The following is a 16,427-nucleotide window of genomic DNA, read 5'->3' on the forward strand; positions in this document are numbered from 1 at the left end:
TAGCCTTAGACTCACATTACATGTGTCACTATTGCATTGGTGGTAGACACTCAAAGGTTCCAACTATAGGTGACCTTAGATGAACCCATTTACCCTACTATTTCTAAAGCAACCACCAATCTTTTGAATGCCCCAGATCAACAAGTGAGAACCCAATCAAGCTTTCATGAATAAAAAGGAAGAAAAATGAATGAATTAACATTATTTTAAGTTTGAAAGAATATGCAAAATGAAGGTTCTATATGAAGGAACATGATTTCTCCAGTCTAACTTAAATTTTTTGGGATGGGGCTTTAATGATGATGTGCATTGAAGTTGAAAGTAGTTATATTAGTCTTTCTCATGCTTGATTAAGTCTTCAACTTGCACTAAATCTCTAGAATTATAAATCAAATCCCATTAGGTGTAGCTATAAATCAATTACCACTTTGAGAAACTCAATTATGAGATAGAGTGACTGTTAAGTATATGAAGCCAAGAGGGTATGTGTATGATCATTCATAAATATTTTTGTTTTGCAGAAAAGGCTATAGGATCCATGACTTGAATTCATCACAACCGAAAATAAACTGCTACAAAGCTTATATTATGAGTACAAAACTTTTTTCTCTCCTAAGCTAGTAGTTGTAGTGGTGGGGTGGAAACTCTGAAAACTTCCAGCCAACACAGTGACATTACAAGAAACTAAATCTACCCATGAGATGCCTTGGGACTATAGATTGGCGAAACGACTTGAGCTTGACCTTCTCCTTCACCATCGTTGTTTCTTTCGAATTTGCCAAAAGCTCAAAAACAGTAGTAAGCTTAAAAAGTAATATATTAAACAATGTCACAACACAATATTGTATAAAATATTTAGATAATTTTCAATAGTAAATGGTGCAGATCCACTTGCCAGAAACAACTAAGATAGTGGGTACGAGCCATTGGCTTGCAAAGACAACCTGTGTATCAAGTTGCAAGCAAAACCAAAGAAAAAAAAAAAAGATAACCTCTCAAGCCACTATAGCAATTGTGAATGAAAATTTGGGAAGAACAGTTAAGAATACCAAATGTCTAGTTTTATTAGACTACCTCGTAAAGTGCAACATTGCTCAATGCTTACGAGTTCTTCTAACGATGATGAGTTGACGTAGAAACCTTATAAACAATTTATCAAACTGAGGTATTGCTAAACATAGTCACCAATTTAGAATACAAGACTTAAAATGGCAAGGTAGAAAAATAACAAAGCTGAATATTTCCATTTTGTGAGCATGAGGAGATTATCCATTCAACTATAGTCCAATTTGTATTAAGGATGACAAAAGAGTAACCACATGTAGTCTTTTAAATAGCACTACCAACAGACAAACTTCTATTGGATAAATTTATACATTATTAACACAAACATAAATACACCAAAAATATAAATTATGTAAAGCAATGAACATTTGCAATTATGTGAACTCTTTGTAGGCCCTTGACTTTTTTTAAGGATTTGTGACTTCTTTCCCTAGCCCTTACCTCTCTTCAGGGAATCATGTTGAGTTTCCATAATGAAGTTAATTGTAATCTAATAGATGCCTCTCAACTTCTTCAAATATGCGAAACGCTTTAAAACAACTACCCATGTATCCATTTGTATACTTATGACATTCTTCCCACGTTGTGTATATCCCAGGTCTACACCCAACAAAAATGACATAAAATTTTGTCATCCTATATACCTATAAAAAGTATGTAAATACTATAAGAAGGGTACTTAGCATAAAATGTAAAACCCCAAGTTTTTGATTCATATCTCGAGAAAATAAATAGTGAAATTTTGAGAAAATTCTGAAAGTGGTACTTAGGGTAAAACTTTAGGATTTTATTCTGATAATTTTTAATGAAATCTGACCTCACCATTGGATTCAAAATGATAAAAAAACATATTTTATCCTATAAGCATGCTCAAATGCGAATCCGAACAAAAAAGTTACAAAATCCTCGATTTTCGAGTCAGACTAGGCTAAAATAATAATTTTTTGTTAGAACAAGAATTTTTAAAATTTGATTACACCATTAGGTCATAACGAAAAATTCTAGAAATAAACTATTTATTTATCATTTTTGAAACCCAGAAAGTCGAATTACCGTCAAAAACGAAAACGACGTCAATTTTAAGGTCCCATCGGGCCGAAAAAGTAAATTTTTGTTAGAAAATAATTTATAGAATTTGACCATATCATTAGATCCAGAATAAAAAAGTATACAAAATAGAGTATTCATTTGTCACTTTTGGAGTCCGGACGATTAAGTTATTGTCAAACAAAAAATTGGTAAAATACCGATTTTGTCCCAAAAATTTATATAAATAATTTTTTAAATGAATTTACTATTCATCAACATTTTAAAACATCCAAAACCAGCCACGAATTTTTTAAAAAAGAAATTAGTTTTTTTCAAATTTCAACCGTTAATTCACCGCGAATGGGTCACCATTGACTTCCGACGTAAAAGAGAAAAACGTCCTCAACCTCATCCTCTACAAAACCCACCCAGTTTCCTTTCATTTTCATTTTCTTTTTCCTTTCGTTCCATTTCATCGAAAATCAATTGTATGTGATACGGGGATTTTGATTTTTTAACCTCGGATTTCATCTGTTTTGGGGCCAAACCGTCCTCCGTCGCAAAAGGAAGAAAGGATGACAACGTCGAGATCTTCGAAACCGTCGGGCCAGATTCAAAAATTAGTCACCTCAAAGTTTGACCCATCTCGATTTCCGTGTCGATCATCTCAATTTTTGTACACGCGCTTCTATCCTATCACACAGAGATTGTAAGGATCTCTCAATTTCTATTAGTAATTGTAGATTATGAAAATTGTATTTAGAGTTTTATCAAAAATTTATAATATATTTCAAAAATATAGAATTCTTTTCATTGTTTCAAATTTACGCTAGAACCTGCATAGTTGCTGTGTTTAATTATATTTTATAACAAATTATACGTAGGTAGGACGTTTCACAGGGTTATGTTTGGCTAGTTGGGTTTTGTGCACTGCTCGGACCCCATGTTGATATAAGTTTTATAATTTTTCAGTTTAATTGATAAAAATAAATTTTAAGGTTTGAAAAATATTTTAATAATCAATGAACTCATATTGAGTTGATGAAAGTTGGAAAATGAATATCGTATTCGAAAGATTGAAAACTGTAAAAATCGAAAAAAGGAAAAAATTGTATGAAATAGTAAAATGTCATAGTCACACCCGAGGGGTGATGTTTGCATTTTACATTGTTACGCTATGTGTGGGTTGATGAACGAATATCTAGGGATAATGATATCGGTTGCATGTTTATTTACTTTCTGTTAGCGCGAGGCACTGGTTACTTTTTTTTTATGTTATTTATTTTAGGCCACGTGACCACAATTGCATGGTAGGAAACTAGATATTCATTCTTAACTATATAATGTTAATTTCTTATTTGTTTTCAAAGAAAATTTCTTATTTTTTTCAAAGAAAAGAAATAATATGTATATGTAGTTATTTTGTAAACTATTAAAGAGCTTGTGAATGCCTAAAGAGATAGTCTGTCAAATCATTCGAAGTTATATACTATCTTGGGATATACGGTAGGGAGAACCAAACTCATACGTGGTATGGGACGCGTATGAAAATAGAGTCACAACTGGAATTCGGATTTATTCCTCTCTATCTTTACTAGTGAACTTGTAAGTAACGGTGATCGTATATGAATGGATTGTATATTTGGGAATCACATGCACGCCTGATAGGCATAGACGAAGATGATTAGTTAGTGATCACTAACAATCTATAGTAGTCGAACGTTCTGACACATCGAAAAAAGACCCATTGCTTATGGTCACGTCAAACGGCCAGCCTGAGCCAGATAAATGGTCAACCAAGTATGGTAAGTACAGCGACTGGCCATAAAATCAAGAACTAAAAGTCGAAAAAGTATTATGAAACATCATGTCCCGACTGAAAACAATCCAGTCGTGAATCCTCTCTTTAATTCCACTACTCCACCATTGTGTATTATGCATCTGTTGCCTTATTTTGATATATAAATTAAAATGCATGTTTAATGTTTCTATTTAGTTAATTAGATTTGTATAAAAAGAAAATGTTATAGTGAGTACTGCTGATGATGTAATATAAATTTTAAAATGTTTAATTGTTCATACCTGACTATATGTACTAGTTAATCGTAGTTTCTTTTTTAAAATTTAGCATATGTTAAAATGATTCAATATGTTTATTCATTTATGTTAGGAGAGGTTATTGACAAAAATTGTTTGCTTTCTTACTGGGTAACCATTATTACTCACCCTTTCCTTCTCCATTTTTTTAGTTTCGAATCCGGAACTTGACGAGACAGGTGTAAAATACGAGTGAGGACTATTTGGTAGGTCAGATAGACGACCAGAGTCAATTACTTGGTGAGTATTGAGATTATACCCCTTAGTGGTGTTAGTTCATTCAGGTAGTATTATGGGTTTTGTACTGAGCATTAAGAATTTTGTTAGAGTGAGGAATGTTTGTATAATCCTGTATTTTGTTTATCGTTCCGCACTCCGATCTATCGTACGTTATTAGATGTATATAGATTTCCACTAATATTATATTTTGTATGTATATATGCAAAATAATGTATGTCGTTTATCACGTGCAAGTTGAACGCCTTGGAATGCTAACATAAATAGACGAGACCATGCTGAAATTTTGTGGCACTACATTGTGCCTCGAGATCTGACATGGGGCTTTGTGTTAGTGTTTGACAGGGCGTCACATAAACCTTTATCTTTTACTTTTTTTTCTTTTTGTATTGGGTAAGTTGTTTAGTATATTCTGATTTTCTTGTGTTATGGGTTAGTTAGATGAAGAAACGATTCCAAACTCCCCTATAGAAGATGAAGAAGTTTTGAATAATAAACGATTCCAAAGTAACTTACAAATACTTTCAAAAATACATAATATGATAATTAGATGGACTAAAAACATGATTTAAAAAATAAATCTATCCAATTTAATTCCAATTAAATATATTAGTGACCAATGAAAACAAAAAAAAAGTGACAATTTAAATGGTTGTTCTCAAAGTCTATCATGAAAAATGTTTGAAAACAATTGGACATGCCATCCTTTAGGCCATTGGACAGGACATCCTCTTGGCCATTGAGCAAGCCATCCGACAGGCTAATTAAATATATTAGTGACCAATATTTTTTTTTCTCTATTTTATTCGTAGAACTCGCGTAAGATATTGTTTGATTTATCATTGATTAAGCCCTCAAATCATAAACCTGTATATCATAAATAACCATTTGTATTAAACCCTAAAAATAAAATAAAAAATCCCTAATAAAAAATCCTAACCCTAAAAAAAGAAAAAAAAATCCCTCATAAAAAACCCTACAAATTAGAAATATATAATTTATCTGTAGCCATAAAAAATCCTTACATAATTCAAAAACCAAAATTTTCAAAAGAATATCTAGTGATATTTAAAATAAAAAATATAGTAAAATCGGAAGTAAAAAATGTTTCCACAATTAAAGTACAAGAAATCCCTTTCTAATCCAAAGATAAATAGTTTAATAAATTTAGCAGTTCATTGGAAAAAAAATAACACATGTCTTCGTCAAAAAGTCGACGTTCTAGTGGTAAGTTAGAGTTTGTCAAGGTTTCTTCAATGTACAAAAGCAAAAAATCCACCCACCCCCCATTTTTCACTTGTACATCCTGTAGACATGAGAATGTTCATCCTTGAACCTCAATGCTATGTTGTTTGGAGTTGCCACTATTCTTTTTTGGAAATAGGTGTGAATGGGCACCCGAATTGATTATTTTGAAAATCATTTTTTTTCATGGTATTGTAGTGACTCTCATTCTTGGAAAAGGTATGATTTACCTAAAATCTAGGTAAGGGGATTCGATTAGAGAATAGGGAAGGTGTTAAGCACCCCATTCTCTCCACCTAAGGTGGTTACATTTAGATTTGGCCATTTTGAAAAAGATTAGCATAACAAGTAAGATATATAAGATGTATGAAATGGGTACGTGCACATGGTGTGTATGTACCTCTTTGAAAAAGGATTTGATGTTGGTGTTGACATAAGAAATATCTTACAGGAGAAGATATTCTATGGAGTCAACACACCTTTGCATGAGTTGAGATGTTGGTTTAAGATTTTAGAGAAGTTCCATGAATGGAGTTTTCTTATATCTATAACATTAATGCATGCATGCTTAGCTAGAAATTTAGTGTTTTAACTCCATCAAGAGAGTTACAGATTTATTCATCATAACCAAACATGTGTGATGTGTGTGCATAGTGTACATTATGATACATGATATGAGAATGGGTTAAAAAAGGCTTCAACCTCCATCCTTTCAACCAAACTGCCTCAAGCATTCCATGCCCAAGGTTGAGGTTCAATCTACTTGGGATGAATGAGAGTTCTCCATTACATCCTAAAGGCTTCTAAAAATAAAAAGAAAGGGATAGAAGAAGAAGATGCAAGTTAAAAGATAAATAATTAACTATTGTCTCACCTTGTCCCTTTCGAAAGTCTTGAATGAACTTGGGCTTGATAGATGAACTTGAGAATTAAAGGATGGAGTTGAAGGGTGAGAGAGTTGAAGGTTAGAAGATGATAGATGAGTAGAGATTTTGGTAGAGTTTTAGGTTGAGAAATAGGGACTTCAAAGCATGCATTGTTCTTAGAAAATGAGGGTATTTATAAAGTTTTTGGAGAACTTTTGAGGATAAAGTGGTCCAATCCTAAAAATAAAAAAAATTGACATGAGGTTTAGGTCATTTCTTTTTGAATTTTTCACTTGTATGATGGTAAAGATAACATTATGCAGAAATCCTAAAAGCATTCTTTGATCTTTGATTTTTTGGTAAATAGAGGTGAGAGAACAAAAAGTACTTTTGGGAGGGTGAATAAGGGAGTGACATGTGTAAAGGTGGAGTAGTAGGTAAAAAGTAGACCTTGGTTCATTTGTAAATAACATACAAAGCAAGGGTAGAAGTATATTTTTGAAATGGATCAATGGGAGAACAAAAGTACTTCTGGGAGGATGAGTAGGAGAATGACATGTGTAAAGGTGAAATGGTAGGTGAAAAGTAGATTTTGGTTCATTTGTAAATAACACATAAAGCAATGGTGGAAGTATAATTTTGAAATGGACCAATGGGAGAACTCCATGTATGTACTTGAAGATTCCCACCTTTTGAGAGTATGATTGAAAAAAATTTCAACTTTATAGATGATTACCAAAGACCAAAGTATCTTTTTGATTTGACTAACCTTTTTGGAAAGGGCATTCTTGGATTTTCACAAGGAAGAGTTGATTCTTCAATTAGATAATGTATTGGGTATTGAGGACTTATGAGAGATCAACATGTGTCATCTTTTGGGAGGTGTGAGAAAATGGACTTAGAATGGGCTTGGTTTTGGGTTTAGGATATGGACTTGGGTTTGGGCTTAGAATATGGACTTGGGTTTTGGACTTGGGTTTGGGTTTAGGATATGGACTTGGGTTAGGTTGGAGAATGGATATATATTCGGATCGAATCATGGAAGTAAGTAGAATTGGCTTGGATTAGGGACAAGGTATGGGTATGCAAAAATAATATGAGATGATGCATGTAAGCATGCATGCATGAATAATGATGCCAAGTGGCGATGCGGGTCTATCAAAGAGCTTGAGTTCTAAATCGGAATCAATTCGAGAAAATTTGGATCTTCCTAACGGGTTCGTGCAAATTGAGATGTCTACACATCCAGTAAAAAAGCTTAACCATTTGCTTGAAAAACTAAAAATGAGACTATGTAATCATTATAAAAGACAAGTTAATTAGGTACTTTGATCTTTATAAAGACTGAAAAATTCCAATCGATTGGTTTCAATTTTGAAAAATCTTTTTCATGTTTACTGGTTGAGTTGTGATTCTTTTGGGTCTTTAATCTAGAAATCATAATGTTGTGGTAAGAAATTGATGGGAGGCCTTTAAGGGTAAATTCTGGACCTCCTCCTCCTAAGCAAGATTTCTTTGCCAACAGGATGCCCGAGGTGGGGGAAGTTTTGATTCTCCCAACCAGAAAAGTTTTGATTCTTCTAACTGGGTCTGTGTAGGGAAACTCTCATGGGGTGTTGATGATTTAGATCTTGAGACCCTATTTAGTGAGCAAGGAAATGTAACGGAGGCCAGAGTGATTTATGACAGGGACAATGGTAGGTCGAGGGGTTTTAGATTGTTTCATTATCAATAAATGGAAACCAAATCGGAAAAAAAAACCTAAATAATTCCTAAATTTTTGTCTTCATCAAATCGTCGATCCCAAAATTAATATAAAAAGAGTGATGGGAGGAAAGAGAGAAAGAGAGAGAGTACATGTTTTTGTCGAGCGAGATAGAGTGTTAATTCGTCAACTATAGAGAGAGTTGTAGCAAGAGAGAGAGTGTTGCAGCAAGAGAAAGTATTGCAGCAAGAGAGAGCGAGAGAGAGAGAGATCTTTACAACGAGAGAGGGAGGGAAGGAGTTGCAGTAAAAACATTATGGTTCTTTTTGCAACGAAAGACAGAGAGGGAGAGTGAACAAAAGGAAAGCGAGAGAGAATGAGAGAGTTTTCTGTCGAACAGAACTCTCTGTTCTGTTAGTTGGGTTTTAAGGATTTAGGGAGGTAGCACTAAATCCTTAAAAGGTTAAGGATGGTGCTGTAAATAGTTGATAATTTGTAACTTAAACGCTTTATTGCTACAACTTTCAAATTTGATAAATTTCCAATTCAAACATCGTTCAATTGGATTAACATTACTTTCATTCATTTTTTTTTTAATTCTCAAATTTGTAAGAAGAGATAAATGTATGAAGCATTAAACATTTTTGGGATGGAAAGTACAAACATTAAACATTTCAACAAATGTTTAATCACTTGGACCAAATGAAGCATTGCCTTGTTTTTCCCACAAATGGTCAATCAATGCATTTTGAAGTGCAAAGTGGGCCTTTTTGTTTTTAATCTATTGATGTCGAGCAAGGAATTATTGAAATCGTCCCGTTTCATCTATATCCATTTCCACAGTCGTGATGGGTGTTTGATTAGAGCTAACAATACATGTATGCCCTTTATTTTGCACTATCATGTTGTGCATTATGATGCAAGCAAACATGATATCATGTAATATGTGTTTGTTCAAAAAACATATTGGTCCATTGATAATGACAAATCGTGATTGGAGAACTCCAAAAGCTCGTTCTACATCTTTTCGACATACTTCTTGCATCATTGCAAAAAAATATTTTTAGGACCTTGTGATTGAGAAATGATTTGTACAAAAGTGGACCACTTAGGGTATATACCATCAACCAAATAGTAACCAACATTGTACTCTTTATCTTAGATGGTATAATGAGCAGGAAGAACTATACCTTGAGCGAGGTTTGCGAATGAGTTGGATGATTGTAGGACATTAATATCATTGTTAAAGACTGACAAACCAAAATATGCATGTCATTTCTAAAGGTCATATGATGATATTGTCTCAAAAATTATAGTTGGTGATCCATTACGTCTTGAATATTATCTTGCCCAAGCTGTTAGACAATTTTTTCAAGTCCAATGCATACAATCAAGACTTCCAACATTCTTGGGAAGCCACATTCTTCATCTTTTTGTAGTAGTTTTGCAATATCATCAACATTTGGTGATCTCAAATATTCTTCCCTAAATAACTTTACAATTGTCCTACAAAATCTCTTCACACATACAATTGTAGTGGACTCACCAATTATTACTTATTCGTCGATCGAATCTATTGATGTTCCTTACACTGACATTCGAAATGTAGTTGTAGACACCCCATTTTTGCATCCGCCTGATTAATCAACTCGTCAACCCGATCGCAATGATTCCCAATGATGGATGTGTATTCTATTGCTTTATTTTGTTACCAGATGTGTTTCAGAAATTCAGATGAGGTATCTCGAACTGACAAAACCTTAGAAACCATGCTACGCTAGGAAAATACGACCCTAGAAACATATAAATCATCATGTTGCAGACCAAAAAGAAGCTTCACGATAAAAATCACTAAAAATTGACCAAATTACCAAAATACCCCTAACCTCAAGACAACCCTAGAGCCTACGTTACGCTTAGAAAAACTCTCTCGAACACATAAAATAAAAAATTGGAACCAAATAAATCATTTCACCAATTTTAACAGAATTTGATAAAATTACGAAAATGCCCTCATAAAGTTCACAACCATTTCACATAAAAATTTTCATAAATGACACAAACCAACATTCTCATTGAATTCCTTACGAAAAATCGATTCTAAAATATCCTAGAACATTAAAAACCGACTTAAAACGTGAAAAGTCCTCTCCGGGGGCAAAACGGTAATTTCACAATTTTCATAATTAAAAAATTCGAAATTAATAAATAAAACATTAGATAATTAAATTGAAACATTAATGAAATTAATTTAAAATTTTGAACCTAAAAAATCGATCAATCGGACTCTCAGGCAAAATTGTTGAGGGTTCGTGGGATATTTCTTTAAGGACCCCTCCATTTGGGGGTCCAAAGAATTAAAGAAATAATGGAAGGGGGTTCTCCAAAAATTAAAAGTAAATCAAGCAAGACTAAAGTCAAGGTATTAAAGTCAATCAAGTGAGACTGAAGTCAAAATTAAAGTCAATTAAGCAAGACTGAAGTCAAAATATTAAAAGTCAATCAATTAAGACTAAAGTCAAAACATTAAAAGTCAATCAAATAAGACCAAAAGTCATAATAGAATTCTAATTAAATAATAACTCTATCTAATAGAGTTCTAACTTAAAAACAATTCTACCTAAAACAATTCTAATTAAAACACAATTCTACCTAAAACAATTTTAATTAAAACACAAATCTACCTAAGACAATTTTAATTAAAACACAACTCTAATTGAAAGATCTCTAATTAAACACTAACTCTATCCAAATCAACCCTAAAAAATATCTATAAATAGAGGTGCTCAAACTCTATTTTCGTATCAAATCATAAACCCTAAGATAAGTAGGTCTAGAAGCTCCCCTAGCCTCCCATAAACCCTAGTTTTGGAGCCCCAACTCCTTACCTAACATCCCCCCTTCAATTTTAGTCTAGAAAATCCCGAAAATCCCTCCAAAAACACCCCTAAATCCGCAACAAACTTGAAGAGTTCAGATTCAGAAACAAAGAGATACCTTGATCTAGGAGATCCGAAGTCAAATCCGGAGACAGAACGAAGCAAGGGAGTACAGTACAAGGAATTTTTTTTGTCAGATCTGAGGGAGCAAAATCCTTGCTATCGGAAATGTATGTATTTTTTTATATTTATTTTTATCTAGGTTTTAGCAATGTAATTTACTTGGGAAGTTAGTAGAGACCGGCTTTGGCCGGGCGGGGTTGGTGCCTAACACCTTCCAATCCCGTAACTTGATCCCCGAATTCAGATTTTTTTATGGTAGATTAGTTCTTTTTATCCATGTTAGAGTCAGTTTGGTTCCTAGACCACAATAACTAGGTGGCGACTCCCAAACCTCAAGGGTCAAAAGCGGATCCGCGTACCCCGCGGATCGAGGGCGCTTTCAGTAGTTGTTATTTTTTGTAAACTCGATAATCCAATTTTACCAATACCATCCTTTTCGGCATGAAATAGTTATCATGACCAACAATTGTGTAGACAATACGAAGGAAGAGATTTTGACACATTCGAAATCATCTTCGAAACAAATTGTCCCTCGCACAACATATTATTATATGTCTAGGAACTAAACCTTTACATTTTGGTTTGTTTTCTTTTTCGTCTTCTTCAAGAAGTTGTGTGATGATAACATTGTTGGCGACATACAAACGAACTAATTATGTGTGTTCTTCTTCTTCATCGGAATCTGAAGATGATAGATGAGAAGGGCATGCATTAAAGTTCATTGTTAAAAATGACTTTGAAATAGTTAATAAATTTGAGAAATGCAAAAAGTGTGAAGTAAAATGAATAATGTTGCAACCTTTATATAAGAATAATGTTCATCAATCACAAATCCTATCTTTTCATCCCAACCATTGAATGCAAAAAGTACATTTAATCTCCACCACAAGCTATCTCTTTTTATATCAACCCTTTGATGAAAAAATATATTTAATCTCCACTGCAAACCATCTCTTTTTATACCAATTCTTAGATAAAAAAATACATTTAATCTTCACCATAAACCATCTCTTTTTATATTAATCCTTGGATGAAAAAATATATTTAATATTAATCATTGGATGCAAAAAAGTACATTTAATCTTCACCACAAATCATTTCTTTTTATATCAATCCATAAATGAAAAAATATATTTAATCTTAACCATTGGATGCAAAAAAATACATTTATTCTCCACCACAAATCATCTCTTTTTATATCAACCTTTAAATGAAAAAGTACATTGAATCTCAACTATTGGATTAAACCTTTTATCCAAGATATTTATGACAACTTGTCCTTATCAATCACAAATACTCTTTTTTCAAACTAACTTTTAGATGAAAAAAGTACATTGAATCTCAACTATTAGATTAAACACTTTATCTAAGATATTTATGACAACTTGTCTTTATCAATAACAAACACTCTCTTTTTATCTCAATCCTTAGATGAAAAAATATATTGAATCTCAACCATTGGATTAAACACTCTATCCAAGATATTTATGATATATTTTGTCCTTATCAATTACAAATACTCTTTTCATCTCAATCATTGGATGCAAAAAATATATTTAATTGATAAAGTCTCATAAAAACCATTTTGGGACCATAATTATACAAAGATTATCAACACCTAATTGCTATTTGTCCAAAATAAACATAAATTGTATTAATTTACTAAATTATTGACACTAATAGATTTTCTTACTATTTGTAAGTAAAAAAGGTAAACTTCGGAGGTAAATATTTTTGTAATAATTTTTGTTACAATGTACAAGCTAAGAGAGAGCATCCAATCAAATCTCGGAGCAAATCGTCCTCATGTCACCGCTTGGTGGTAGACAGACCCCTACCGCATTGCGGTAATCTGAAGGAATTTTGCCTTGAGATTCGAGCTACAAATTCCAAACACTTCGGCTGTTGTAACTCAAGGCCCTTCTCGAATCAACTCAAGCAAAAACTCGACCTAGTAACCTGATTAGAAAAATTATAAATTGAGGAGTTGTCCCTAAGAGAATAAGTCCCTCTTAGGCCCTCTTGGTCTCTTTTCTTCTTCCTAAATTCTCTGTAATTTTTCTTTTAGAGAGAGAATTCTTGATTGTAGTGAGAACGTCAAGAGTGTTTCTTTCATCTTTCTTCTTTAGTTATATTTGTAGTTCTATTATGAGATCATCAAAGAGGAATCAAAGTGCAACATGGATTTCTTCATCTTCTTATCTACCACATTTTACTTGTTTTATTATTGCTGCAACTTACTCCTTGCGATGATCGGCTAGACTCTCATTTGAGTGATCAAGGATGCCGAAGCAAGTTTATCTTAATATTGTTGTTCTAATTCTATTATCTCTAGTTTAAATTGTGTTCTTGTGAAGCCTCTTAAGATGAAATCATCCAATTTGTACCTCTAATTCAAACTTTGATGATTTATACTTAAATAAGTTCAAGCTTAATCATGCTCTGTGATGAATTGGATATATAAGTCGGGTCATCTCTTCCAAGTTCAGGATTCACATGGATATTTTTTTATTAGAATCAGTTTCTAATCGATTTATCTTCCGATCCACAAGCAATGATTTGTTGTGTAGATCGAGTTAAAATTAGAATTATTCAGCAGTAGGAAGACTTGCAAGGGTTGATTTGAGCTCTCTAAGCCTTTTTTACATTGCTTTCAATCTTGTTTCTTGCTTCAGTTTCTTCTACGTCTCAGTTGTAATTTTTATATTCTGTTTTAAAAATCTATTTTGGTTTCAATTCGAAAGAAAAAGTGAATCATGATTGTCCCTGTGGAATGAGTCTTACTTATCAAAGTTTTATCTCATTATTTGTTCAATCTTACATTTCTGCAATCTACAAAGTTACACGATCAAATTGAATCTCAACCCATTGGATTAAACATTCTATCAAAGATATTTATGACAACTGGTCCTTATCAATCACAAATACTCTCTTTTCATACTAACCTTTAGATGAAAAAAATACATTGAATCTCAACTATTAGATTAAACATTTTATCCAAGATATTTATGACAACTTGTCATTATCAATCACAAACACTCTCTTTTCATCTCAATCCTTAGATGAAAAAATATATTGAATCTCAACCATTGGATTAAACACTCTATCCAAGATATTTATGGTAGAAATACTCTTTTCATCTTAGTCATTGGATGCAAAAAATATATTTAATCTCTACCACAACTCATTTATTTTTACCCTAACCCTTAGATGCAAAAAAGTACAACCTATGTAACCATTGAATTAGTTAACCACAATCCGGAATGATTTCTCTATAAATAGTAGACTTTTTCTTTCAAAATTACAATAATTTCTCTTTTTATTTCTATAATATTCTTTTTATTGAAATGCTTTCAAAGTCATATCATCATGGTCGAGCATTCTCAATTGAAAAAGATAAAATTCTACGTACTATATGGCTTGAAATTTCTCAGGATTCTATCTCTGGTGCAAAAAAAAAATATAAGTAAAGGGAGCGTATTTTAGAAAAATTCGTGAGTCGTAGAACCAACTATACTGGCTATGCACCTCGAACATCAAAATCTCTTCAATGTCGTATGAAAACAATTATGAAAGGAATCAACAAATTTTGAGGATGCATTCATCAAATCGAAAAGTCTTCATCAAGTGAAGTTTTTGAATTAGATTTTGTAAGAGCCTTTTCTTTTTTTGTATTTATAATCTTCTTTTTATTTTCACTTCTATTTATTTTTTTATTTTTATTTTCTATTTGTAGTTGATTGGTGCTAGAACCCAATTTCTACAAGATCCGGATGAAAAAAAAAAAAGATTGTTATTTGACCATTTGTGGCCAATCCTTAAGGATGCTAAGAAATGGGTTGATACTACCATTCCCAAACGAAATTACTTCGAGTTTTTTTAAGGATCACAAATTGGGACTTCTGCATCCAAATATCTAAGAACGCTGTCAATTATCAAGTTGAATGAAGATGAATATGAACAAGCAACATTCAAAACACATGATAATTCAGGTGGTCGTCCTATGAGAAGGAAGAAAGAAAAAATGAAGAAGAGGTTAACAACTGAAAAGAGTCAACTCCTTGCTGGTATGTTCAAGGAAAATTGTAAACTCCTTGAATTTTTGAAAAAAAGAGAAACAAAAAGGGATGGACAGTTTGCTCAGATGGATAAAGATACAATATTGCAATATCAAGTTATGACATAAAACACCGAGAATGATCGTAAAAAAATAGAGATTAATTGTAAAAAAGTAGATAAAAGGACTACTGGTTCCCAAGTTGGTGGATTATATTCTACCTATAGTCATGAAGATTTCAATAACTTTAATCATTATCAAGATGGGTGTGGAGGAGATGTTTTATCGCCGTATTATTATTGATGTCTTATCCAAATGTCATATGTTTAGTATTTTTTTTTTCTTTTTCAAGAAGAATAAACTATTGAAGTTTGCCTTAATATAATGTGATGTTGGATTTCTAATACAATTGGTGGACTTTTATTTATTTTTATTTAAATTGGGGTGTAACAAGTAAAGTTGGATTGCCAATAACATTTTTTTTTTTTTTTTTAGTATTTAATTTGGTGTAACAAGTAAAGTTGGGTTGCCAATATCAAATTTTTTTTAAATATTTAACTTGGGGTGTAACAAGTAAAGTTAGGTTCCTAATAACAAACTTTATATATTTAACTTGGGGCATAATAAGTAAAGTTGGGTTGCCAATAGCAAGTTTATTATTTTTTATTATGTGAATAGTGAATAGTGATTTAGAGGTTGGGACCCGTTAGAGTTTGTTTAGGTACGGAGGAGAGTATCATCTCTAATATGTGAGAATATGCCAAAATAGAGACACCCACCAGAGTTACTCTTAAGGTTTCTTTTTTAAGTTATCTTATTTCTTTGATTTTTTTTTTGTTTGCATTTAATCACGAAGAAAGATGATAAAACTATTAGTAAAACCTTCCAAATGACAATTTTGGATTGAAGAATTGCATATTTTTTACAAGTTTGTTCGATAAGTTTAGACTGAACTTGTTTTAATAAATTCGATAGGTGCCTACCAAATGTTACCAAACATATTCGATAGGTACCTATCGAATCTTACAAAATAACTTTAGTAAGTACTTACCAAATATAACTTTCACGTGAATGGCTTCGACTTGATTGGCGTGTTAGGGTTCAAAAAACAAGTAAGATCAAAG

The 16,427-nt window shown here is 32.3% G+C and overlaps 1 pseudogene; it reads right to left on the minus strand.

The window, feature by feature from the left end:
• Positions 1-9,046: 9,046 nt before the first annotated feature.
• On the minus strand, positions 9,047-12,254 carry LOC147382310 (uncharacterized; annotated as a pseudogene).
• Positions 12,255-16,427: the final 4,173 nt, after the last annotated feature.

Source organism: Akebia trifoliata, chromosome 16, assembly GCF_017979445.1.
Source record: "Akebia trifoliata isolate Shusen 1 chromosome 16, ASM1797944v1, whole genome shotgun sequence".
Classification (NCBI taxonomy): Eukaryota; Viridiplantae; Streptophyta; class Magnoliopsida; order Ranunculales; family Lardizabalaceae; genus Akebia; species Akebia trifoliata.